Source organism: Meles meles, chromosome 2 (genome assembly GCF_922984935.1).
Source record: "Meles meles chromosome 2, mMelMel3.1 paternal haplotype, whole genome shotgun sequence".
Taxonomy (NCBI): domain Eukaryota; kingdom Metazoa; phylum Chordata; class Mammalia; order Carnivora; family Mustelidae; genus Meles; species Meles meles.
In genome coordinates, this window is record NC_060067.1 from 123,876,987 (window position 1) to 123,903,257 (window position 26,271).

The 26,271-nt window shown below is 36.5% G+C and overlaps 1 protein-coding gene across 4 annotated transcripts in view; it reads left to right on the plus strand.

The window, feature by feature from the left end:
* Positions 1 to 238: 238 nt before the first annotated feature.
* Positions 239 to 26,271, plus strand: part of WDFY3 (WD repeat and FYVE domain containing 3) — a 238,448-nt gene continuing 212,415 nt past the window's right edge. For all 4 annotated transcript variants that reach the window (XM_045989611.1, XM_045989613.1, XM_045989612.1 and 1 more), the window contains exon 1: positions 239 to 332. The gene's annotated coding sequence lies outside the window, so the exon portion shown is untranslated. The remainder of the gene's footprint in view (positions 333 to 26,271) is intronic.

A 26,271-nucleotide genomic window follows, 5' to 3' on the forward strand; every position in this document is an offset into this window, starting at 1 on the left:
GTCTCGGTAAAGTGAAGAAACCGAACCAGATGGTTTATGGAGACCAAATTAAATGACTCGATATTCTTTATGGATTTTAGATAGCAAATTTTATCTGTCTAAAATCATTGTCATGTGCTCTGCTGTTAAACTGTTGCCAACAAATAAGAGAAAGAAGGAATCAGAAAATGAATGACTTATTATGCCAAAACATACTCTGAAAGTAAACTGGGTTTTCTTTTTCCTTCTTTCATCACAGGTAGAATACTTCTCCACGTCTGCTTCAGGAAGAAAGTGCCTGCCACTCCTATTATTTCTACGCAGGTTCATGCCAGCCCAGAACAGAGAATCAGGTCAGTTTTATGATTGTTTTATCTGTCAAACTAGGAGCCAGAAGCAAGAACCATGATATCACATCATTGCACTGTAGCAAGACCACTGAACTCTGACTCAGAAGAGCTGGGTTTCAGTCCTTAACCACTGATGGCTGGGTAAACTTAGGCACACCTGCTTTCCTGAATGACTTGTAGTTTTCTGCACCAAAAAAGGGGATATGTTCGAACAAATAATCTTCAGTTTCAATGTTGGCTTTAAAGCATTATTATTTTTATTGTAGGTACCTACATAGAATAACATCATGTTTAAAACATCATTTTTTTTTTTTCTGGAAAAATCTAGCTGTAAGCGTGGGCTTTGGAATTGTTAATTCTGTTCTGTTGTAATTCCTATGAATGACTAGTTTAAGTGGTGAGCTATGGTGTGAGGCATTTGAGAGTACTACTGCTTTAGTTTTAGTATTTTACTTGGCATTATTGTTACTAAAAAGCTTTTACATGAGGTTGTTAGTCCTTCAGTAACGTTTTTCAGTTTTAGAGAGGGTACCTGTTTGACCATGTTCTCTATTAATTGCACTTGATGCAATTCAAATAGCTTAAGCAAAAAAGGGAAGTTATCAGATGTTTGGGTGTATATCCCAGGGGACACCAGAAGATCCAGGGACAGGCAAATGCAGCGGAGATGTACAAGAAGAACCCAGGAACCAAATGCAATCAGGGTTTCCTCATGCTGTCAGTGAGCGTCTCTCCTGTGTGTCTGTCTCACTGTCTTTGGAGAACTGGCTTTCTTCATTTTTCCCTTCTTTGCCATGGGAAACATGTTGTCACCACTTCCCTCACTCTTTGTCCTGTAGTTCAGACTCCAAAGAAAGGCTGACGCTTAATTATTTCCCTAAACAGACTGATTCTTTTTTTTTTTTCCCCCAGTGTTCAGTTTCCTTTAATGACCCCCATCTCCCTGAAGGGCAGGTATAGGTAGCTAGGCGATGGCCAGAGATGTTCACTTGAAGATCTTGCCCTGATTGAAGGTTTTGCCTACATGCTGGAAGGCCCTCTCCCAGGGAAAGTGCTCTGGAACCATTGCCTGGGTCTTAGACTCTTGATTCTTAAGTAGGGTACCCCAGAATATGTTGTGCCTTGGTCATTTTAAAACTTGGCAATGACTTTCTTGAAATCTTTGTTTCAAATCCTGTTCTCTGAAAAAGGATCTGATTTATTCCTCCTAAAATGCAGATGACTCATAATAGAGTGTTACCCTTCCAGGGGTATTGGTATTGTAATTGGGATCAAACATTAACCTAAAGCTGTATTTCCCAAACGGTGTAGAAGTGAAACCTTGACTTCCAGTGTGTAAAAGTGATTAACATAGTTGAGAGAAAAGCATCAGGGATTGAAAGGCAGTGTTTTAGGGTTTAGGAGCAGGAGAAAAGTAGCAACCATGTTTGTGTAGTCAGAGAAGGGCAGATAGATAATCATATAAATATTTCTAAGGTAGCCATGCTGAGTATATATATTGAATTGAATATAGCAAGTAGAAGAAAAGCTTTTCTACTTAACTTTATGAAAAAAAGATTTGAAGGTAAGAGAAAGGACCATTAGGTTTAATCTAAGCTCAGCTACTATGATTTTGCTTAAATCCTTTATCCTCTGTGTACCTCAGTTTACTAAATCCAGGCCACTCACCAACTGTGTGACCTTAACTTCTAGACATCAATTTCTTTTTTTTTTTTTTTTTTTTTTTAAAGATTTTATTTATTTATTTGACAGAGAGAGATCACAAGTAGGCAGAGAGGCAGGCAGAGAGAGTGAGAGGGAAGCAGGTTCCCTGCTGAGCAGAGAGCCCGATGCGGGACTCGATCCTAGGACCCTGAGATCATGACCTGAGCCGAAGGCAGTGACTTAAACCACTGAGCCACCCAGGCGCCCTAGACATCAATTTCTTCATCTTAAAATTGAAATTGCTGATGTTGATGCCTCATAAGTTTCTTGTGTGGAATTACTATATGTTAAGTGTCCTAAACAGCTCCTACCACATCAGTATCCTCAATTTTTTGAAACGAGTGGATTAGATTATATGATTGCTGAAGTCCCAGCTGACTTAAAAAAAAAAAAAACTCTGTGGTCTAAGATTTTTCTGATATGGTTAATGTCTTTTTTTAGAATTAAGACTTGGAAGCTTTGGCCATCTACTTGAGCTCTGCATAAAGGCTAATTTTGGTACTGCCAATAAAAGTTACTTTGAATCAAGTATATGTATTAGTTCTCTCTGGCCATATGTATTAATTTGTTAGAGCTGCTATAACAAATTACTACTAACTGGGTGGCTTAAACAGAAACTTATTTTTTTTTCTTATGGTCTGGAAGCCAAGAGTCTGAAATTGGGGTGGCAGCAGGAGTGGTTCCTTCTGAGGTCCTTGAGGGAAGGCTCTGTTCCAAGCCTCTTTCCTTTCTCTGTCACTTTATATCATCATCCTTCTCTGTGTGTCTTTCTCTGTGTCCAAATTTCCCCTTTTTGTAAGGATACCAGTTCATGTTGGATTAGGGCCCATCCTAATGACCTCAGTTCGACTTGATTACCTCTGTAAAACCTGTCTCCAAAAAAGGTCACATTCTGAAGTACTGGGGATGAAGATTTCAACATATGAATTTTCAGAGAGACACATTTCAACCCATAGCACTACATAACAAATTACACCAAAACTTCGTGACTTAGGACAACAAATGTTACGTTACAGTGTATGTTGGTCAAGAATCTAAGCTGACTCCTCGGGTTCAGGGTCCCTCACAGAGCTGCATTCAACATGTCCACAGGGCTGTGGTTTCATCTGAGGGCTCTGGGGAAGGATCTGTCTCTAATTCACTCACGTGATGGTTGGGCTGAGGGCCCCAGTTCCTCATATTGGCTGTTTGCCAATAGCCTACCTTAGTTCCTTTCCATATGAACCTTTTGTTTTGTAATGTAATCATGGAAGTGGTAACCCATTACTCCCTTTTCTCTTCATTGAGAGTGAGTCACTGTGGCCCTTGGGTGGCTCAGTTAGTTAAGCCTCTGACTCTTGGTTTTGGCCCAGGTCATGATCTCTGGGTCGTGGAATCAAGCCCTATGTCATATTCTGTGCTCATCACAGATTCTGCTTTGTCCCTTTGTCCTTCTCCCTCTGCTCCTCCCCCTGCTTGCATGTGTTCTTCCTCAAATAAATAAATAAAATCTTTAAAAAAAATTCTTTAAAAAAAAAAAAGTGAGTCATTAGGTTCAGCCCACACTCAGGAGAGAGGATTATACAAGGTTGTGTATACTAAGAGGTGAGGTCATTGGGAGCCATCTCTGAAGCTCCCTACAATAGTACATAAAAATGAGGGAAGAAGAAAATATGCTAGGTGGAAAAATACATAAGTTATTTGATATTATTCAGAAAGCTTAAGTCTTCAACTTTTTTTTTTTTTTTTTTTTTTTAAAGTAATCTCTACTCCCGTTATGGTGCTCGAACTCATGACTCCCAAGATCAATAGTCACATGCTCCACTAACTGAGCCAGCCAGGCATGCCTAGTCTTCAACTGTAAACAGAAGTTTAATACTCGTATGCCATGTGACTTTGTAAGAAGAAAGTACCTCCTTACTCTTACAAAAAAAAGAAGAAACATAACTTTTATCTTCAATTTCCTTTTTTTTTTTTTAAAGTAAAGTGGTGTTTATTTTGTTTCAGTTCATTAAATCAGTTATTTTTTGGTCCTTTGTAGAAATCCTCACACAGTATCTGACTTTTCACTTTGCTGAGTTGTTAAACTGTTATTTCTCATAAAATATCCGAAGGCCAAATCTTCTTTCTCTAAAAAGATTGAAGAGTAAGAGGTCATTAGTAAGATTAATTTTATCAGCTTTACTACAGTGGCTTTTTACAACTAAGTTACATTTTAAATTTTAAATTGGTAGAAATTGTCAGACATTTGTGAGGATATTTAATACACCAAATTGGGAAATTACAATCATAATTACTTCTAGAGAATGTAGTGACCTAGTCATGCCTGCACTGTCTGCTAGCTAGTGGTTCTTAATATTTACGTTGATGGGGGTGTACTTGGAAAATATACTTATGGGTTCATTTTTGTAATCTTTGTTTTGGAAGGCAGTATGGTATATTATTTTTAATTCTCACTAGGTTTGGAAGTTGAAGTCATTTCATGCTGTACAAAAGTAAAATGAGTATGAATTCAATAGAATTTTTATGTGAATCTGTTTTTACTTGTTAGCAGGGTGTGATTTAACAGAGACTATACAGAATTTTAAATTGAAGACTTTCTTTTGATATATACAGTGGACTGGGAAATGCATTCTTATTTTTGAGCAAATGGTAGTATTTTTTTCTTAGGAAGAAAGCTCTGCTGCATTGATTATGACAGAGAGGAAGTTTTATTTATTTATTTATTTTTAACAGTTTTATTTATTCAAGAGAGAAAGAGAGCATGCACTAGAGAGCGTGGGCCAGGGAAGAGGCAGAAGTAGTCTCCACACTAAGCAGGAACCTTGACGTGGGGCTCGATCCTGCAACCCTGGGATCATGTCCTGAGCTGAAGGCAGATGCTTAACCCACTGAACCACCCAGGTGCGCTGAGACAGAGAGAAAGTTTTAAATTTACACTCTTACGTTTCTTTGTTAACAGGATATTGAACTGCGCGTTTTGTGTATAATTTGTTTTCTTTTTATTATGAAAATTTCTGGGAGTAGATTTATGACTAGATTTGGGACTTTAGACTCTCTGAAGAAAATAGCGTTGAGTATTTTACAGTTTAAAAAAATATCACCCAGAAATGAAAGTTTATATAGAATGCATTCTATCTAGAAAGATATATTGAAAGAGTTTAAAAAGTTCAAGAAATGGTACTCAATACAGTATGAGAAGTACAGGTATTTAATGTGAAGCTTTTAAAGTAAAAAGTTTTAAAAGTTTTTATAATCAGAAAAAAATACAAGTTGAAAAGTAAAATAGCACTAATTAGGGTATTGGGATTTTTAAGTTTTAATTCAGGTCTCTTCTATTTCAAGAAATGATACCTAAAGTTTGGGACTTAGAAGTATAAATGATTTTTATCACACTTTATTCCCTTTTGTGATCCCCCTGCCAGCAGACTTTTGATTATTGACTAGAGCTAGAGGTTTCTCTGACTTTGTCTTTGAGTTATTTTTGACCCTGAGTATCCCTTATTTGGCTCTTGTTTTGAGGACAAATTATGTATTGATCTTCATTGATAGTATGATTTAAAAATTGTATAAAGATTTAAAAGCAGGGATGAGTGAAAACAGTGTAATATATGTTTTGGTTAAGGTACCAAACTTAGCCATATTTCTAAGTTTAGATCATGGTGTCGTTGCTTGTATCTCTTTGCCCTCGTATATACATTTCTTAATTTCTCTTATTTCCTCATCTATAAACTGGGTTTATTAATAGTATTTAATAGAAGTATCATAAGGGTTAAAGGAGGATATGCTTGCGAAGTCCTCAACACTATACCTAGCACATTGTAAATAAAAGCTAAATTTATGTTAGCTGTCATTCATTGTTGCAAGCAACGGCCTTAAGTCACTTTTACCTCTGAATTTTTGAATGTTAAAATATAAATAGAATGATGTTCTGCTAATGATAGTATATAGCACTTAATGTTTAGTTGATTACACAACTTCTAGCGAGCCTATTGTCTTTATTTTTGAAAAGTAGAATAGAGTTTGCATAAAAGGATATAAGTTTAGAGCCACTGCTAAAATTATTGACTTAGGAAGGGGAAGGAGGGAATGGAGGAAATAAGTATGCTGTTTTCGCTGTAGGTCTGAGGAGCTGTTTGGGCGTTATATATCTCTAACACAGGGAGGTCAACTTTTCATTTTTGTTCTCTTTTTAGACTCTTACTGCTACCCGCCCCCTTCTGTTTTTTATTCTCTTTTGTCCTGGGAGGAGGGAGTGGGAGAAGGCGTCCCTATACCCTTCATAGTCTTGTGAAGGACGTGTCTTCTTACCTGTGATTGGATTGCCCTTTGTCTCAGTTTTCTCAAGACGTTTACTGCAGGCTGCCCTTTGGTGTATTAACCTACTTGTGAGATGACTGTCGCCACTTGGGAGCATCCTAAGAGAGCTAAACTCCTTCTCCTTGTAGAGGAAGGAAGGATCTATGCTTAAGTTAAGGGAAATGTGGAATTTCGGAGGAAGTGTCCTGTCTCCTGTTCACATACCTTTTGCTCCTAATTTGGTGAGAGGTCAACTTTACCTTGCCTGAGCACTTTTTTTTTTTTTTTTTTTTTTTTGGTGCTTTATCTAGATGAAAACTAAGAAGGCCTCCACTCTCCTTAAGAGTTTGTAATTTGGAAGTTTTATACAACAAATGGTATAGAAAGAGGACAGGAAATGGGAGGAAATCTAAAGCATAATCTCTCAAGCTGTTTTATTGTCTTCCTTTCCTGTGGTGATAGAGGAACCTCAAAGAGTCTAGCCTAGGAGCATCTGGGGGGACTCAGTCAGTTAAGCATCTCCCTTTGGCTCAGGTCATGACCTCAGGGTCCTGGGGTCCAGCCCCGTTGGGCTCGCTGCTCGTAGGGGAGTCTGTTTCTCTTCTTCCCTCTGTCCCCCACTCTCACCACTCGTGCATGCACATGCTATCTCTCAAATAATTAAATAAAATCTTAAAAAAAAAAAAAAAAGCCTAGAGGCACCTGGGTGGCTCAGTTGGTTAAATGACTACCTTCGGCTCAGGTCATCATCCCAGGGTCCTGGGATATAACCCCACATCTTGCTGCTGCTTCCTCTCCCACTCCCCCTGCTTGTGCTCCCTCTTTCAGTGTCTGTCTCTGTCAAATACATAATAAATAAAATCTTTGAAAAAAAAGCCTAGCCTAGAATCATATTTGGAAAGTAAAGATTCAGTATTTTTTGATAGAATGAAGGATTGTTGTATGTCCATATGCTGAAGTAGAATGTGATTTGTTAAAGAATGATTTATTTTTTCCTTTTTAAATATAGTTTTAGATTTATAGCATAATTGAGCAGATAGTACATAGTACATAGACTCACCCTACCCCTATCACTGACCCCTCTACACCTTGCACAGTTTCTTCTGTTATTTTTTTAAATTAACATCCAATGTATTATTTGTTTTAGGGGTACAGGTCTGTGAATCATCAGTCTACACAACTCACAGCACTCCCCATATCACATACCCTCCCCAGTGTCCATCACCCAGCCACCCTGTCCTTCCTACTCCCTTCTCCTCCAGCGACCCTCAGTTTGTTTTGTGAGATTGAGTCTCTTATGGTTTGTCTCCCTCTCTGGTTTTGTCTTGTCTCATTTTTCCATCCCTTCCCTTATGATCCTCTGTCTTGTTTCTCAAATTGCACATACTAGTGAGATCATATGATAATGTCTTTCTCTGATTGACTTATTTTGCTTAGCATAATACCCTCTAGTTCCATCCACGTTATTGAAAATGGCAAGGTTTCATGTGGGTTTGTTTCGTGGCTGCATAGTATTCCATTGTGTGTGTATATATGTGTGTGTGTGTGTGTGTGTGTGTGTGTATATATATATACACACCACATCTTCTTTATCCGTTCATCTGTTGGTGGTCATCTAGGCTCTTTCCATAGTTTGGCTATTGTGAACATTGCTGCTATAAACATTGGGGTGCACGTGCCCCTTTGGATCACTACATTTGTATCTTTAGGGTAAATACCCAGTAGTGTGATTGCTGGGTCATAGGGAAGCTCTATTTTCAACTTTTTAAGGAACCTCTATACTGTTTTCCAGAGTGGCTGCACCTGCTTGCATTCCCACCAGCAGTGTGGGAGGGCTCCCCGTTAAGGAATGATTTCAAAACACAAAGGGAAGGAAGGACACATTCTTTCTAATTTTTTTTTTTTTGCTTTTTTATTTTTAAAAAAATGTTATTTTGGATCTTTAAAAATTAGGCTCTCTTGGTTCTTTCCACCTTCAAAGAGTTGATATAATTTATAATGGTCTGCCCTCTTTCCCTTCCTCCTTTACTCCTTTCCTTCCTGGTTCCTGTTGACATAATTTTTTTTTTAAAGATTTTATTTACTTATTTGACAGAAAGAAACCACAACAAGGCAGAGAGGCAGGCAGAGAGAGAGAGAGAGGGAAGCAGTCTCCCCGCTGAGCAGAGAGCCCGATGCGGGACTCGATCCCAGGACCCTGAGATCATGACCTGAGCCGAAGGCAGCGGCTTAACCCACTGAGCCACCCAGGCGCCCCTGTTGACATAATTTTTGACCTTTCAGTTTGGTTCTTCTTTTTTGGCCTTACTGAGCATCCTGTAGGAAACGAATCGCATTATCTTGCGTTCATAATGGAAGAGTTGTTTTTCTCATTACAATATTTCTAGCTCTTTCTTCATTATGTAATGGCCTAGTCCAAAAAATGTTTCAAAAAACTCCATAAGAATGAATTTTTGAAGTTATCTCAGAGCCAATCATGGTTAAAAACTCAAACTTTTTGAGGGACGCCTGAGTGGCTCAGTTGGTTAAGCAGCTGCCTTCGGCTCAGGTCATGATCCCATTGTCCTGGGATCAAGTCCCACATCGGGCTCCTTGCTCAGCGGGGAGCCTGCTTCTCCCTCTCACTCTGCCTGCCACTCTGTCTGCCTGTGATCCCTCTCTCCCTCTCTCTCTCTCTGACAAATAAAAAATAAAATCTTTAAAAAACAAAACAAAAACAAAACAAAAAAAACCTCAAACTTTTTGAGATCAGAGCTAAGACTTTGTTGTTTAAAAATCTTTTAAAATTAAAAAAAAAAATCTTTAAAAATATTTTTACCTTCCTCCAGCAACAGATCATCCTGATGCTTAGCTATATCTAAGTGGGCATTCAGGAATAAGGGCTTCTTTTCATGGTCAGTGGTTGCTGAAGGAAAGCTTTTACAAAATATTATGAGAAGGCAAGCTGTTCCCCATGAGAGGATAATTCTTGGTTTATTGGTGCAGAGTCTATATGATAGAAATTAGTTTTTTTATGCAGGTTTATCTTTATCTCCCCTGTTCTTTTGGGTCAGTTTTATGTTTTTCATGTCTTATGTCTGCTTTCAAGGAATTCACTGGTATAATGTAGATAAATGAAATCCATCCTTTTCCTTTGAATAATATTTAGTGATAATATTAATTGTAGTATCCATTTACTGTTTCCTAGATTTTTCATATATTACATCATTTATTCTTCATAACAATCCTGTGAGATTAATTTATTATTATGCTAATTTTTATGTTGTTAGAAAAGCAGGCATAAGAAGTAACTTGCCCACAGTTTCAGAATTAGTTAATGTTAGAGCCATAATCGAACCTAGGAGTCTAGCTCTAGGGCTCAAGCATTCACCTGCTCTGCTATCCTGCCTATCTTATACATGAGGAATGATATCACTTCTTTTCCCTAGAAGAATGTGAAGTGTTTGTACTATATCTGAATTTATATTTGAAGATAGTAGCCTGTGAACATTCTTTATATTAAATATGGGCTTCAAATATTTAATTATATTGTTGAGAAAAGTAAGAAAATACCTACTAATAAATACTTGGAGCAGAATGATTTGTTCTGTCTTCTCAGGTGACCCCTGTGTAAGGTTAACATTTTATTTTGGGGAAGAATCTGTTGATTTGAAAGTAATTGAATCCCAGACTTTGCTATATCCCAATTGTATTTTTGATCTTTAGTTTTTCTTTTAACTCATTTATTTCCTTTGAAAGTTCTGTACCCACACAGATGTTCTTAACCTTTTTCATTTTTTCTTAAAGGCAATAATTTTGCAAACAGTTATCCTGGTACTAAATATTATATACATTTCAAGTACAGGAAGTACAGAACTGAGTGTTTTTGTACCCATTCTCCATTTCTTTTTCTGGACTTGCTTATATTGTTTTTGTTTCTCTTGACCAAATGCTTTTCTTTGCTTTTTTAATTAATGTACAGTGGTCAGTTGTGGGTGTTAAGTTCAGTTAGCTCTTGGCCCCCATAGCTAACTTTCACAGTTACCACATTTAAATTCTAACTTGCTAGGAGAGAGAATCCATTTATTTCATGTTAGGAAGGATGTCCGTAGCTGTTCAGTCAACTGTTGCTGAAAAGACCCTGTTAGGTGTTTGTAAGAGAATTGGCTTTTCATTGAATGGGGGCAGGGCAAATTCTCTAAGAAGGGCTTATGTGGGAGCACCACAGTGGCTCAGTCGGTTAAGCGTCTGACTCTTGATTTCAGCTCAGGTCTGATCCCAGGGTTATGAGATCGAGCCTGTCAGGTGCTCAGCATAGAGTCCGCTTGAGATTCTCTTTCTCGCCCTTTCCATTTGCCCCAAACTCAACTCGTGCTTGTATTCACTCTCTCTCTCAAATAAATAAATAGAATCTTAAAAAAAAGGGGGGGGGGCTAGTGTAGAAAGAAATCTCTTTAGTATAATAACTAAAGCAAACTATTATTAGAAAATTTTTGAGGTTTTAATATATTTTAAGTTTATTGATTTGAATCAGCTCTTTGCTTTTTCTTATCTGTGTAGGTATTGGGATTTTGTGGCAATCTTATTTTCTATGGTTCATAGTTCAGGAGTCTGGGATACAGTTGAAGTCTAAATAGTGGAAAATGGTCTGTGCATTAAATGAATGAATATTTCAGTCAAAGCTTATAACTATTTTGAAGAAGCATAGATCCTAAAAATGTATTTTTTAAAGTTTTATTATTTAAGTAATCTCTGTACCCAGTGTGGGGCTCAAACTCAAAACTCTGAGACCAAGAGTCACATGCTCTTCTGTCTGAGCCAGCCAGGTGCCCCAGGGCCTAAAAATATTTAAACAGTGTCCTCTGTGATGTATATTCCAGAAAAAAAGAAAAAAGAAAAAAGAAAAGTGTGGTGGTGTCAGCCATCTTTTTTACTTTAGGTTTACTGTACTCCTTTCTGCATGATTTACCACAGAGTTAGGCCTCTGAGAGTAGTAGGGTCTTTTAAAAATAAAAAAGTATCACAGAGTTAGCAGAAAGGAGAACATATATGAGGTGTATATAAGTAATTCACAGATAATGGAAATACTCTTTGCTCCATGATCTTTTGTATGTCTTGATATAAGATGTTCTAATGCAGACTGTAAACTACAGGGTTTAAGGAAAGATTTGTGCAATATAACCACAAATTTTCATATTTGGTAACATGGCAAAAATGATGGCTTTATGTTTAAAGTATTGGTGATGTAAAATAAATTTGTTTATATAGGAAAAAGAAAGAGTCATCCTTTTGTGTGTTTACAACCTGACCAGAGTGGTAACCCATTCTAAGATTTATCAGTTAGCATTTTGTAGACCAATGGGAAGTTTCATATTTTTGCTCTTTCAAAAATACGAGAAATCTAGAAACCATTGGAGACTGCTCAATGGTTTTATACCTCTCCTTTTACATTTTAAAAGTATTTATTTTAGAGAGAGGGTGTGTGTGCATGAGTGGGGGGAGGGATAGAAGGGGAGGGAGAGGGAGAGAGAATTCCAAGCAGATTCCCCGCTGAGTGCAGAGCCCTGACTGAAACCAAAGTTTGCATTTTGAAAATTTTAACCATACAGAAAAGTTTAGTGAAAATACAGTGTATATCCAAATACTTTTCAACCTTGTGTCAATAATTACCAGTGTTTTGCCACATACATTCCTATTGTATTTATATACATTTCAGGGAAGAGAGTGGCATTGCTGAACCATTTGAAAGTAATTTCAGCCATCATAATATTTAACCCCAAAATGATTCAGTATGTACCTCATAGAAATAAGGGCATTTCTCTACATGACCATTATACTATTATCATAGGAAACAAAATAACAGTAATTTAATAAACTCATGTTATTTTTATTTTTTTATTTTTAAAGATTTTATTTATTTATTTGACAGAGACACAGCGAGAGAGGAAACAGAAGCAGGGGGAGTGGGAAAGGGAGAAGCTCCCCGCTGAGTGGGAAACCTCATATAGGGCTTGATCCCAGGACCCTGAGATCACAATCTGATCTTGAGACAGATGATGAACCTACCAAGCCACCCAGGCGCCCCCCACCCCCACAAGATTTCTTTTATAGTTTTTTCAAACAACAATCTAGTTAAGGTCCATACATAACATTTGCTTGTATCTCTTTATTCTTTAAAAACCTAGATTAGTTTTTCCTATCCTTTTTCCCTCCCTCCCTCTCTCCCTCTCCCTCCTTCCCTCACTTCCTGCCTGCCTGCCTTCTTTCTTCTTCTTTTTTTTCCTTTTTAAATGATACTGACCTCTTGAAGAGAGTCCTGAAAAGTTTTCTTGTAGCAGTCCACATTCTGTATTTGTTCCGTCCTGGTGCCTGCCCACTGAAGTTGAAAAATATTCCTGTCACAGGAGCAGGAAGCCACATGAGATATATATGACAGAATTTGTGGGGGAATTGAATAGTGACTGGAAATAGTTATTACTGGGTTGAGGTTGACAAATGAGAATAAAGACGGTTGCTTTCAGGTTAATGGAACAGAAGTTGGGAAAAGAAAGAGGTTAAAGGGAATGCATATGGCAGTAAGGATAGCAGCAGGCAATTTATTTGATAAAGAGAGGAGGGGTGAAAAAAGAGAAAGGAAGGGGTTGCAGAATCACTACCCAGTACTTAGAGGGTTAGATGCTCACTCTGCATTGGCTGAGTGGCTGAATGAATGAAGTCTTTGAATTTTCTTCACTGACTGTAGGCAGGCACAGGGAGCCCAGGTCAGCTTAGTAGCTATTGGAAAACAAAGGTGGTTATGTGCATTTGTATGTTACAAGGCTTTGTGGGGAAGTACAATGGTTGTATTAACATATTGTACTGCTTCTTGCAAATTTCCAGGGGAAAGTTTGGAGTTATGATTTTATATTTTGGCTGTATCTATATGTATTAGAATAATTGTATAGGTACTCTAAGTGGGAAGTTTCAGTTTTATAAATTTCGTATACAATGTATCTATATAAAATCTATATGCAATTTTATATAATATAGCATATGTTTTGAACCCTTGAACTGTGAAATTAAAAAAAGAAATCTACAAAATGAAAGCAGACACATGATTCTTTTTTTGCTTATATTTTCACTACTCATAGAGTATACTTTAATGATGAATAATACTGATCTCAAGTAACTTCTGATGAAATGTCAGATATTCATAAAGACATAAAGAACTCTTCTCTGGTTATGTTCAGTGCTTTTCAGTTAGGAAAAACTAAGAGATGGCTAGTTAATTCTCAGAATGTTGACATTTTACTGAGAGACAAAACTGTTCTACTGTGAAATCCTAGAGAATAGACTTTTTCCCTCCCTTTCCCTTTTTCTCTTACCTTCTCTACTTTTCCTTATCTTACCTTTAAGTAGTCTACACTTCCCTTCTGTTCCTTACATTTTTCTTTCATCCCTTACTTTTAATGACCTCTCTTTCCAGAGGTCCTATCCTGTCTTACTTGTGTAAGAGCACTGAAGATACTGCTTTTAATAGCAGTTACTTTTTGATTGGTTCCAAGTAGGCCCTGTAGTTGTTTCATGACTAAGTTTACATTTATATTATACTAGCTTTTAAGCCTCTGGACAGTAATGTTTGCTTATTTGCTTCTGGAGATCCAAAGTAATACATTTTCTCAGTGTTGGGATTTTTAAAATCTAGTAAATTCTTTCCTACCTATATTCAGGACCAATTGAAAAATACAGAATGACATGATCAGATTTCATTTGGGCATGGACACTCTGTAGCAGTGTGGAGAGTGGGTTAGAGTGAGGACTGGTGGAAGGGTTATTATTAGTAGATGGTAGTAAATCTGATGAGATATGCTAAATGATTAGTTCCTGAACCGATTCAGTGTGATTGGAAAAAAAAAAGACAAATATAAGAGATATTCCCTTAGGTTATGGGAGTTGCATATGGGAGTTGAAGGAAAGGAAGAAAATGAATTGAAACCTATGGGTAGGCTAGGTTAACTGCCGGGTGTCTAGCTGGATGACTGATTGACTCTCTATCCCGTTTAGCTGTGTAGAAATTATAGAAGAAAAAACAATTCAGGGAGAAAAATGATATATTAAATTTTTTTTTGATATATTAAATTTTTGAACTTAATGATTTTTGGAAAGAATTTCAAACTTGAAGAAAAGTTATAACAATACTATAAAGACCATCCATATGTCGTATGTCCAGATTTACCTGTTAACCTTTTGTCCCAAATATTTTATCACTCACTTTGTGAATGAATGTTTCTGTGTGTTTATCTATAAATACACACACATGCATATATGTATTCTTATTGAGTCATGCAAAGGTAACATTGAACATATTATACCCCTTTAGTCCTAAGTACCTTAGGGTGGGTTTCTCAAGGATAAGGATTATCTCTTATAGAGCAGTCTTTTAATTTAATTTATTTGAGAGAGAAAGAGACAGCATGAGCGGGGGGAGGGGCGTGGTGGTGGGCCAAGGGTGGAGGGAGAGAGAGAAGAAGACTCCCCACTAAGCAGGGAGCCTGATGCACGACTCAACCCTGGGATCATGATATGAGCGGAAGGCACACCACTAACCAACTGAGCCACTGAACTGCCCTGCTACAGAGCAGTCTTAAAATCTTCAGTAGATTAAGCATCCCCACACTAACTACTTTTTTTTTTTTTTTTGTAAAGTAGGCTCCACACCTACCATGGAGCCCAACATAGGGCTTGAACTCATGACCCTGAGATCAAGACCTAAGCTGAGATCAAGAATTGGTCACTCAAATGACTGAACCACGCAGGCACCCCTATATTACTTTGATCTGATCTACCATTTTCTAATTTTATCAGTTGATCAAATTAGTGTCTTTTATAATAAGCAAATTTCTTCCCCTCCAGTATGGAATTTAGTTTGTGATCCCATATTGCATTTCGATGTCATGTCTTCAGTATCTCTTAATCTGTAACAGTTCTTCAGCTTTTGTTTGTCCTTTATTATGTTGGCATTTTCAAAGAATATATTCATCCCCCTTCCCTTTATTCCTTTTTAACAGTATTTTCCTTATCTTCAGTTTATCTGATGTTTCCTCTTGCTAAGTTTCAGGTTGTGCATTCCTGGACAAAATATTACATAAGGGTGTGTCTTTCTAAGGCCATCATATCTGGAGGTATGCAGTGTCCATCATATCTACTCCTCATTTGTAGTATAAATTTTGACCACCTGTTTCATTACCTGATTTCTTCACTATATAGTTACTATACTCCCATACAGATAATAAGCAGATTGTGAGGAGGTACTTTAAGACAATTAAAATATCCTCCTTCTCATCAAAGTTTTTTCCCCTTTGTGTAGGGATCCACTAATGATAACTTGCTTCAACCAGTTGTTATGGTTGTGGTTGTCACATGATGATTTTTTTTCCAACTCCAATTCTCCCTCTACTTTTACCAGTGATTACTCAGCATTCTATTGAAATAAGAGCCCTTTTATTTGTCTGCATTGTTTTACTTACTATTGAACACCTGAATTCTTATTTGTTACCTAATGATTAATAATTCATTACTGTTCTTAAATATTTTGGTTCTTAAATTGTCCACATTTCATCAGTGGGATCCTCTTTCTCCATGCTAGCTCCTGTGTCCTTCTTCATGCTCCCATCATTTTTTATTTATTTGCTTTTTAAGTACTTAATTATTTTTATTATTAAAAAGACTCCTTTGGTATCTTCTCTGGCCCAAGAATCAGTCTCCTTGGAGCCCTGGTCCCTTTTAGTGAGGGATGGGAAATGGTAGTAGAAGCCAAGATCCGAACACAGCTGCATCTTTGCCTCTGGGCCCTATTAGGGGAGAAGCTAGAAAACATAGGTATCTTTGTATGTGCACATACATGTATATACACATTTGCATGCATGTGCTCATGTAACATGGATATATGCTTCAACATGGATATATATTTTAGAAATATGAGTTCATACTGATTCCTCTGTTTTCCCTTTTTCTGTAGTGAGAACACGGGCACATAATCATCTAAAATGTTTTCAGAATTGCTTTGCCTGTACCACTATAAAACCCAAAACAACACCCCATCCTTGTAGATAATTAACTTCATTGGCTTTATGTTTATCTTTTAGATTTTTCTTTGGCATCAGTAAGCGGATAACATTCTTCATGTGTATGTATGCAAGTTTGTTTGTCCTGTCTTCTGTCCCATCTTCCCTGGGCTCTCCAGGTGTTTTCTAGTGATTTTGTACTTTTGCAGTGCTGCAATGAATAACCTTATGCATGTCTTTTTTACTGCTGGCGGTAGATCTTCAGGATAAAACACAGGTGTGGGGTTACTGGCTTAAAAGGTAAATGGATGTGTAGTTTTGCTAAATGTTACCAAATCCCCTTCTCTTGGAGTTGTACTGTTTTGCATTCCCACCAGCAATATATGAGAGTGCCTGTTTTTCCACAACTTTACAAAGAGGGTGTATGGTCAAGCTTTTAATTTTTTTCAATCCAAAGGGCAAAGAAGTAGTATCTCAGTGTAGTTTTAATGTGCATATTCCTTATGTGTTAAGTTTATAGCTTTCAGATATATAAGAGCCATATATATAGATGTGGATAGCTGTACATGTCTTTTTTCCATTTTTCTTATAGGATTTGGGTCTTTTTTCCCTAAAGTTACTAAGGTCTTTGTATCTTAGGAGTATTAGCTCTTTATTTATAATAGCTATCTGCAGTTATTTTCTCCCAGTGTACTCATTTGTCTTTTGACTTTGCTTACAGTATTTTTTGCCATGCGAAATTAAAAAAAAAATTTATGTAGTTGAATTTATTAATGACTTCTATAGCCTTGGCATTTCGAGTTATAGTTAGAAAACATAATGAATTTGGAATGAATTTTCTGTATTTAACAGTGAAGCAATGAGGTAGTTATCTATACCAGAGAAATAGGGATACTTCTCTGTGCTCTTTCACTGACCCGCAATTTTACATTTTAAAACTTGAACCATAGGAATCTGCTATTTCATATATAGAGGGTGCCAATTTAATTATTTTAACTTTTTATTACAGAAAATTTCAAACATCCGTAAAACTAACACCAGACCTGACCTCTTTCAGGCTCTGCAACTCCACCATCTTGATATATCTGAAGTACATAGAAAAAAGGCGAGAAAGATAGTAGGTTAGAGACTAATGCTTCAACATCAGTGAAAAGAACTAAAAAGCAATCTGTTGATGGATGCCTTAAAAGTTGTATCTCATTTCAGGTCAAAATGAGCACTTTATTATATACATATATACTTGTTATTAGAGTAGAAGCTACAAACATTTCTTATCAATGAGTCCGAGATAACTTAGAGACATTTGCTAGCCAGCATCTAAACAAACATAGAAAACACTCAAAAATTCTAATTTGCTTAATGGAATTTTCCTTGTACTACAGTTATTTTAAACTGAAATGATACTGCTTTCGTTTGATAGCCTCTGTGAAAATTGTTTTATTAGTTTGGTGTATTCATTTTCAGTTCATCAGGAGTCCATGATTAGTTTGAAAGAATGACTAGACATCACAAGGCTCTGGGATTTCTTCATTTTGTTTTATGTGCCTGTGTTCTGTTTGGAGCAACATTCCTAATGCATCAACACTCAGTTGAAGTATAACATTAGAGTTTTAGAATAGCTTTCCCTCCTGTTTGAGTAGAAGCTGACCAATCACTTACCAGTAAACCATATGCTGAGAGTGTCAGTATGCTTTTGAAAAATATTTTAGCAGAGGCAGGAGGGGAAACCAGTGAATTCTTAATGATTATTCATTATTTGAATAAGTAGAGTCCACATCTGGTTTCTTTTTCTTTTCACTGAGAATAGTAGTATCACTGGTAGCGATTGTGGCAGGACAGAGTACTTGTTGGCAAGAAGTAGAAGAAGAGGACTGGTACAGTCACAGAGGAATATTACTGCAAAGGTTTGGAGTCACGGTTTTTCCTGCAGCCATTTCTTGTGAACTTGCCTTGGTGGACTAGATGTTACCTTTTGCTTGTATTTTACATTTCTTGACTAGTCATTTTTGTGTCTTTGTGTTTGGTTTCTTTTATGATGTTGTTCAATCTCTCTTCTAAAATTAGAGTTTATCCACAAAAAAAGTTGGTTTTCTCGTAGCTAGCTATCCTGCATGGTGATAAAACATGATCTTACAATTAACATCTTTCTTCTAAGTATATGCTAAGATTCTAGTTTTGTAGGTTAGGAACATCAAATGTAATTTCAGGATTAAATTTATTATGAATTAGAGGTTCTATATTAGTTTTTGGAGAACAGTAGCATTTCCAAGTAGAAAACAGCATGGTAAGTGATTGGTTTTGTGCTGCTTGCCAAAAGTAGCAAGACACATCGTGGTGTTTGGTGTATACCGGTCTGAGTGCACAATTAAGATCTTTCCTCCTTTATTTTTTAAGACTTGTAGTAAAATAGATATAACCTACAATTTACCATTTTAACCATTTTAAGTATTTAACAATCCTTAATAAGTGTATAATTCATGGCATTATGTATATTCCAAATGTCATGTAACCAGCATCACCATCTGTTTGTGTGAAATTGTTCCATCATCCCAAGCAGAAATACACTGTCCATTAGGCAAAATTCCCCATTCTCCTTTCTCCTGGCCCCTGATAATCTCTATTCTACTTTCTATGAATGTCCTTATTCTAGATACTTCATGTGAGTGTGGTCATGTAATATTTGTCCTTCCTTTTGTGTCTGACTTATTTCGTTTAAGAGGTTTTCAAGGTTCAGTCTGTTTTGTAGCACATATCAGAACTTTGTTTCTTTTTATAGCTGAATGAGAATCCATTTTATGTATATACCACATTTTGTTTATCCATTCATGGGTTGATTATTTTACTTTTGCTGTTGTGAAAACTGCTGCTGTGAGCATTGGTTTACAAGTAACTTTGTAAGTCCCCATTTTTAATTCTTTCGGGTGGATAGCTAGGAGCGGAATTGGTGGGTCATGTGGTTACCATAATAAACTTTGAGGAGCTGCCACACTGTTTTCCATAGTGGCTGAGCCATTTTACATTCTTAATGTATACAAGGATTCCAGTTTCTCCATATCCTTACCAACACTTGTTATTTTCCATTTTTTTGATAATTGCCATCCTAGTAGATGTGAAGTAGTGTCTTATTGTGGTTTTTATGTGCATTTTCTTGATAATTAATGATATTGACTATTTTTTAATGTGTTTATTGACTGTATATCTTCTTTAGTGAAATATTCAGGGTTTTTTTTGCCCATTTAAAAAAAAGATTTATTTGTTTATTTACTTAGGGAAAGGTGAGATGGGGGGAGAGGTAGAGAGAATCTTAAGGCTCCATGCTCAGCAGAGAGCCTCATGTGGGACTCAACCTCTAAGCCAAAATTAAAAGTCAGATGCTTAACTGACTGAGCTACCCAGGCACCCCGGACATTTTTTAAGTGGGTTGTCTTTTTGATGCTAAATTGTAGGAGGCTCTTCTTTATGTATCCTGGATATTACCCCTACCCAGAGATATGATTTGCAAATATTTTCTCCTTTCTGTGGGGTTGTCTTTTCACTGATGATAGTGTGCTTTGGTGCAAAAATGTTTTAATTTTGATGAACTCCAGTTTATCCTTTTTTTTTAAAAATGCCATGTGGTTTTGGTGTCATATTTAAGAAACTATTGCCAAGTCCAAGGTCATGTAGAATTGCTCTTATTTTTTTTCCTGAGAGTTTTACAGTTTTAATTTTTAAATTAGATCTGTGATCCATTGTAGGTTCATTTTTGTGTGTGATAGGCAGTACGGGTCCAACTTCATATGGATTTCCAGTTCTATCAGCACCTTTGTTTTGTTTTAAGTTTTATTTAAAGAAGTCCTTTCGGTCTTGGCCCTTGTTGAAAATCAACTGGGCATATATGTGAGAGTTTATTACTGGACTCTGTATTCTATTCCATTTCACTGTATGTCTATCCTTATACCAGCATGTTGTTTTTATTACTGTATTAAAGGTTTTCTTTTTGATTAACTGGTTTATCATTCTTAATGTGTACCTTTAAAAATGTTTCTAATATGTATCTTTAAAATTTGCTTTTATTTATTTATTTATTTTATTTATTTATTTTAAAAAGATTTTATTTATTTATTTGACAGACAGAGATCATAAGCCGGCAGAGAGGCAGGCGGAGAGAGAGGAGAGAGCAGGCTCCCCACTGAGCAGAAAGCCAGATGTGGGGCTCTATCCCAGGATCCTGGGATCATGACCTGAGCCGAAGGCAGAGGCTTTAACCCACTGAGCCACCCAGGCGCCCCTAAAATTTGCTTTTAATAGTTTCATTTATTTGACAGTATAACAAGAACTGCAAAGTATCAACTTTATAATGAATCCTGTGAGAGTTAGTACACCGGGAAAATTAATATTAAAGCCAGCAGATTAGGGGTTATTTAATTGATACTACATTTTCTTTGGAAATTATAGGGGAAAACATAAAGACAGAAAGTGAGTGTTGTTTGTACTTGCTCACAGAACAAAAAGAATTGGAAAGACCAATTATTTATCTAATCTAGTAAGTGACGCTTTAATTTCCTGCTAAATGTCACTTTATTTTAGTTCCAGAAGTAATCTACTTAATGAAACTCTTTCAGAAATTTCATAAAAGAAAATAATGTGTATTTTGTGAGGAGCATTTTCACTAAGGAGCTAGTAATGGCAGACTCTTAATTATTAGGCCAGATCTGAATGACTACATTTATTAGGCTTTTTTTATGTTACAGATTTCTAACTTAATTTGTCTCCTTTCAGACTACAGCAAAAATTATAAAATTAGAACATCAGATGTTATTCTTTGTTTATATACAAATTTTTATCACTTTTTTAAGAGGAGGATTATACTCTCTTCCCCTATATTTTAACTATAGTTCTTAAGTCATTTGGGATTTATGAAGTAAAAATATTTTGTAACAAAAATACTGGGTTATAAATTAAAGGCAGGCCTCTTGAAGAAAATATAATTTAACCTTTTTACAGTTTGCTATAAATGAAATAATTCTACACCATTGACCAATATAGATGCCCCTTTATAACTTAGTTGTTTACTTTCACTTTTTTCTGATAAGTCTCATAATTATTAAAAAGTTCTTTAACGGCCTTGCTTTATCTATATCCCCATGCATTTATTCTCTCTGTGCATAATTTTGAAATAAATCCTAAACATCGTTTCATCAGTAAATACTCTGGTACTGGGGTATAGAGGAATAGACTGCTGGTGTATACAGTTTAGGGCAAATCCATTCAGTAAATATTTTTTAAATTTTTACTATGGTCTGGATGCAGTAGATCAGTGCTAAGGATAGACAAATGTTTAAGATAGTCTCCTTCCTGGAAGAGCTTACATTACAACTTAGAGCCATTTCTTATGCTGAAAAGTTATGGGCTCTGAAGTCCTGAAAAGTTTGAGTCCAGCCTTAGAAAGAAACAAAATTCTTGAGCCAAATAAGAACAGTGAGTTGTATTCTGACATACTGACTCATAGTCAGGGAGAGGTAATACAGTATTCTCCCAGTCATTTTATCTTAAAAGGGGGGAAAAAAACCAAACCGAAACTATGCTTGATACCAGCAATAAAAAATGTTAGAAATATACAAAGAGTTAGACTTATCAGTTATAAATGAATATTATGCTTTTAGATGAGGTGAATTAGAATGATGGAAAACCACTATGCTTTCATCATACTGACTGGATAGCCCCCCCCCCCCCTTTTTTTTAGTATAGCGGTAATTTTAAAATTCATTTTCCATTTTCAGAATGTGCTGGTGATTTTTTAAATTTAGAAGCTATGTCACATATGCCATTTAAGATTTTCATTCTAAATATTTTTATATTACTATAATTTTCCTTTTTATTCCAGCTTGAGATATTGATGGCATTGAATTTCAAATATAATCACAAAATCCTGTTTTTAAAACCTTAATATTTATTGATTTTTATTTCACGTACTACTATTTGTTCTTCTTGCTGTTAACATTTCAGGTCATCATCCTGCCTACACTGAATGGCTGCACTTTTCCTCTTTTTTTTTTTTTTTTTTTTTTTAAAGATTTTGTTTATTTATTTGACAGAGAGACACAGAGAGGGAACACAGGCAGGGGGAGTGGGAGAAGGAGAAGCAGCAGGGAGACCACTGCAGACTCAATCCCAGGACCCGGGGATTATGACCTGAGCCTAAGGCGGACATTTAACTCATTGAGCCACCCAGGTGTCCCTGCACTTTTCCTCTTAACTATTTGGATTAGAGAAAGCTCCATTTGAGCCCTTTTCCACAGTGCAAGAATCCTCTTTTTAGAATGCAAATTTGATTTTCTTACTCTAGGTTTTGAAATTCTCAGTGTCTCCCTGTTGCCTATGGGTGAAGCTCAGAGTATGTCCTGTAACATGTTTCTTTACCCAGATGGTGCTTATATCTCTAGTCCCTTCTTACTTGGTCTTTATGCTTTCCTCACCCCTTACATGTATGCATATACACCACATCCATTCTTTCCTCCTGTTGCTTCTCTCTTCTTTTGAAATCTGATACTTACTTGTGCCAGGTATTCTGATATGGCCTTGCATTTACCTTTTTAGAATACTTTTACTGTATTGCCAGACTATTTAATTTCTGTCCTATTTAATTTTAGTGTCTTATTTTTCCCCTTTATCTTTGGGGCCTGGTGACTGGGACATAATAAGGCACAGATCAATATTTATTGAATGGATAAATGCATATTACTAATCTATTGGTTGTGATATAAATTCCCCTAAAATTTAGGAACTTAAAACAAAACAAGAATTTATTATCTCCTAAGAATCTCTCATAACCATGTAAGAATCTCTATAACCACGTGTAGCCATGAAGATGTTGGCTGGGGCTACTTGAAGGCTTGACTGGCTGTCAGAGGGAGGATACTTCCGAGATGGCTCACTCACATGACTTTTGACAGAAGGCTTATTTCTTGCTGGCTTTTGGTGTAAACCATTTCTGTTGACAAAGACCCCTCCTTTGGGCACCTTGAGTGTTCTCATGATGTGGAGGGCCACTTCCTTTAGAGTGAGTAATCTAAGAGAGCAAGGAGGAAGCTACAATGCCTTTTATGATATGGTCATACATAGTTATTAACACTACATTCTGTTGCTTAGAAACACATCACTAAATTTAACTCACAATTAAGAGAAAATTCTACCTGTGCAGGGAGGAGTATCAAAGAATTTGTGGATGTATTTTATAATTACCACAGAATGGAACTGATTGGACCTGTGGACCCCACCAAATTAGGTCATTTTCCCTATTTATAAAATAAATTTGTTTAGGGTTGCCTGGGTGGCTCGGTCGGTTAAGCATCCAACTTCAGCTTAGGTCATGATCCCAGGGTCCTGGGATCCAGACCCACATTGGGCTCCCTGCTCAGCGGGAAGTCTGCTTCTCCCTCTACCTGCCACTCCCCCTGCTTGTGCAAGTGTGCGCTCTCTTTCTCTGACAAATAAATAAATAAAATCTTTAAAAATTTTTTGTTTAAATGGAAATACATTTTTATATGTGTTTTTATTAAAATATTTTGCTTGTTTTTGACAAAACAACCAGATTGCACATAGTTAAGTGAGCTAATTATCTAAATATTCATAATTTTATTGTTACTCTTTCACTTAGATTTTAGAAATAAAATAAGGAAGTTTTCCCTTAAGTTCTGTATTGCCTGTAAAATGAATGTGACACAGGAGTCACCATTTTAAGGCTTATTACACGTCTTCAAAAATCAAACACATTTATCTGTGAACTGTACTTATATACTTTTGAGAGACAATGACAGTTTTTTAAACTTGTAGCTTAACACAGAATTTAAATTAGTTTTATAAAAATTAAAGTCTTTTTAGCCTAATACAGATAACTTGCTCATTCAAGAAAACTTGGAGTCACTAACATATGCCAGGCATTTTAGTAGGTACTGACTATTTATCAGTGAACAGAACAGACATTCTTGTCCACCTAGAGATCATGATCTGGTAGAGAGCAGATAGTAAACAGAAAAATAGATATTTCCCAACTGCAATCAGTACTGTTTATGGAACAAATGAAAAAGGTGAAGTGACGGAGAGTTATGGGAAGACGGAGTTACTCCTACATTGTGAGAAAAGGGTTGTCAGGAGAGATGACCTTGAAGCTGAGAAGTAAAGGAGTTATCCCTGCCAGGAGCTTATAGGAAGAGGGAATGCCCTGCAGTGTGAACAGTTGGTGTATGAGGAGTTGAAAGAATGCCTGGAGATGTCCAAGGGAGAGAGGGGAATGGAGTTTGAGAGGTAGAAAGAGATTGTGTTATCTAGAGTTTAAGAGGCTATGATGAAAACGATTAAAGGATTCTTAAGTTGCATATTACAGTTTTGCTAACCAAAGTAAAAAGGATCTTTGGGTGCAAAAGAGAAAATAGGCAAGCAAGAGAAGGCATTATAGTAGTTCAGGTGAACCATGATGGCCGCTTGATCTAGAGCAGTGGGAGAGAAGATGGATCTGAGATCTAGTTTGTAGGTAGAACCAGTGGGACCTAACAGGAAGTGAGGGAGGAGGAATGTAGAGATAATACCCAGGTTTTTGACTTGAGCAGCCCATTGAATGGTAAGGTCCTTAATTGAGATTGGAGGTCAGTGAGAAAGGAAATGGAGAGTTTATTTTGACAGTGTTGGTTTTGTTGTATTTGCCAGTCATCCGGTGAATCTGTCACATGGCAGACAGTTAGGCAGTGCTGGAACTCAGAGTTTTAAGAGGAGGTATACGGATGGTATTTAAAGTTGTGGAATAGAGGAGATCTTTTCTAGAGAGAAGATGCCCTGGGAACTCCAGCTTTTAGGATTTGCATACATGGGCAGCATTTTTGCTTTCTTCTTTAAAAAAAAAAAAAAAAATCACAAAGGACAAAACTGCAACACAGAAAGTTTGGTTTATTTCTATCTAATGTATATTAAAGACATGTCTTGCTTTTTTAGTTTGGCAGCAGTGTGGTTAAATGAGAAATTTAAATTTCTGTCCATCTGCCTGTTGAATGAAGAAGCCACTTTGCCAGCTGTGTGACTTTGGAATTTTACTTCTGGGCCTCAGTTTCCTTATCTGCTAAAGGGAGTAACAGCAGAGTTGTTTGGAAAGTTAAAGGAATTTAAAGTATCTGGGATAGTGTCTAGTACATTAGTACATACTAAAAACTCAGTATTCTTTTATTTTCTTTTTCCTTTGTTCTTAATTTCTTTATATGTGTACCTCAACAGGAGAAGAGTTTAAAACAGGTGGTATATTTATTCTTATACGATGTTAGGTAGGTAGAAATGGAGAGATAAAGACATAACGTACAAATATGTGTGTGTGGCATAGTTTCTGAAATATCTGATAACTGTTAATTGCTAAATGTTCATAGCCTTTTTGTCCTGATTTTCTCAGATTGTCATAACTCTCCTGTCTTCACAGAAAGTCATTTTCTGGGGCACCTGGGTGGCTCAGTCAGTTAAGCATCTAGCTCTTGATTTCAGCTCAGGTCATGATCTCTGGGTTGTAGGATTGAGCCCTGTGTCAAGCCCTGTGTCGGGCTCTGCGTTCAGCAGGGAGTCTGTCTGTCTGTCTGTCTCTCTCTCTCTCTCTGTAGTCCCCCCACCCCGCTTATACGCACTCTCTCAAATAAATAAATAAATAAATAAAGGTCATTTCTTAAATAATGAAACATTAAAAAGGTTTGTTCTTAAATATTTTTGAAGTTTCATGAGTGGGAGAATGAATTACAACAGTATTACAGAAGTCATTTCTACTATGTGTTAAAGTTTCGTAATTATTAATATAGGATTCTCAGTTGCATATTAAGTTGTTCATTGTCAGACATAACCTTGAATAATCGAATACTATGAAGTCTGTTTCTAATTCATTCTTCCCCTCTCACTTGTTCCCCCTCCCTTCCTTCCAAAAAAAGCAGTGA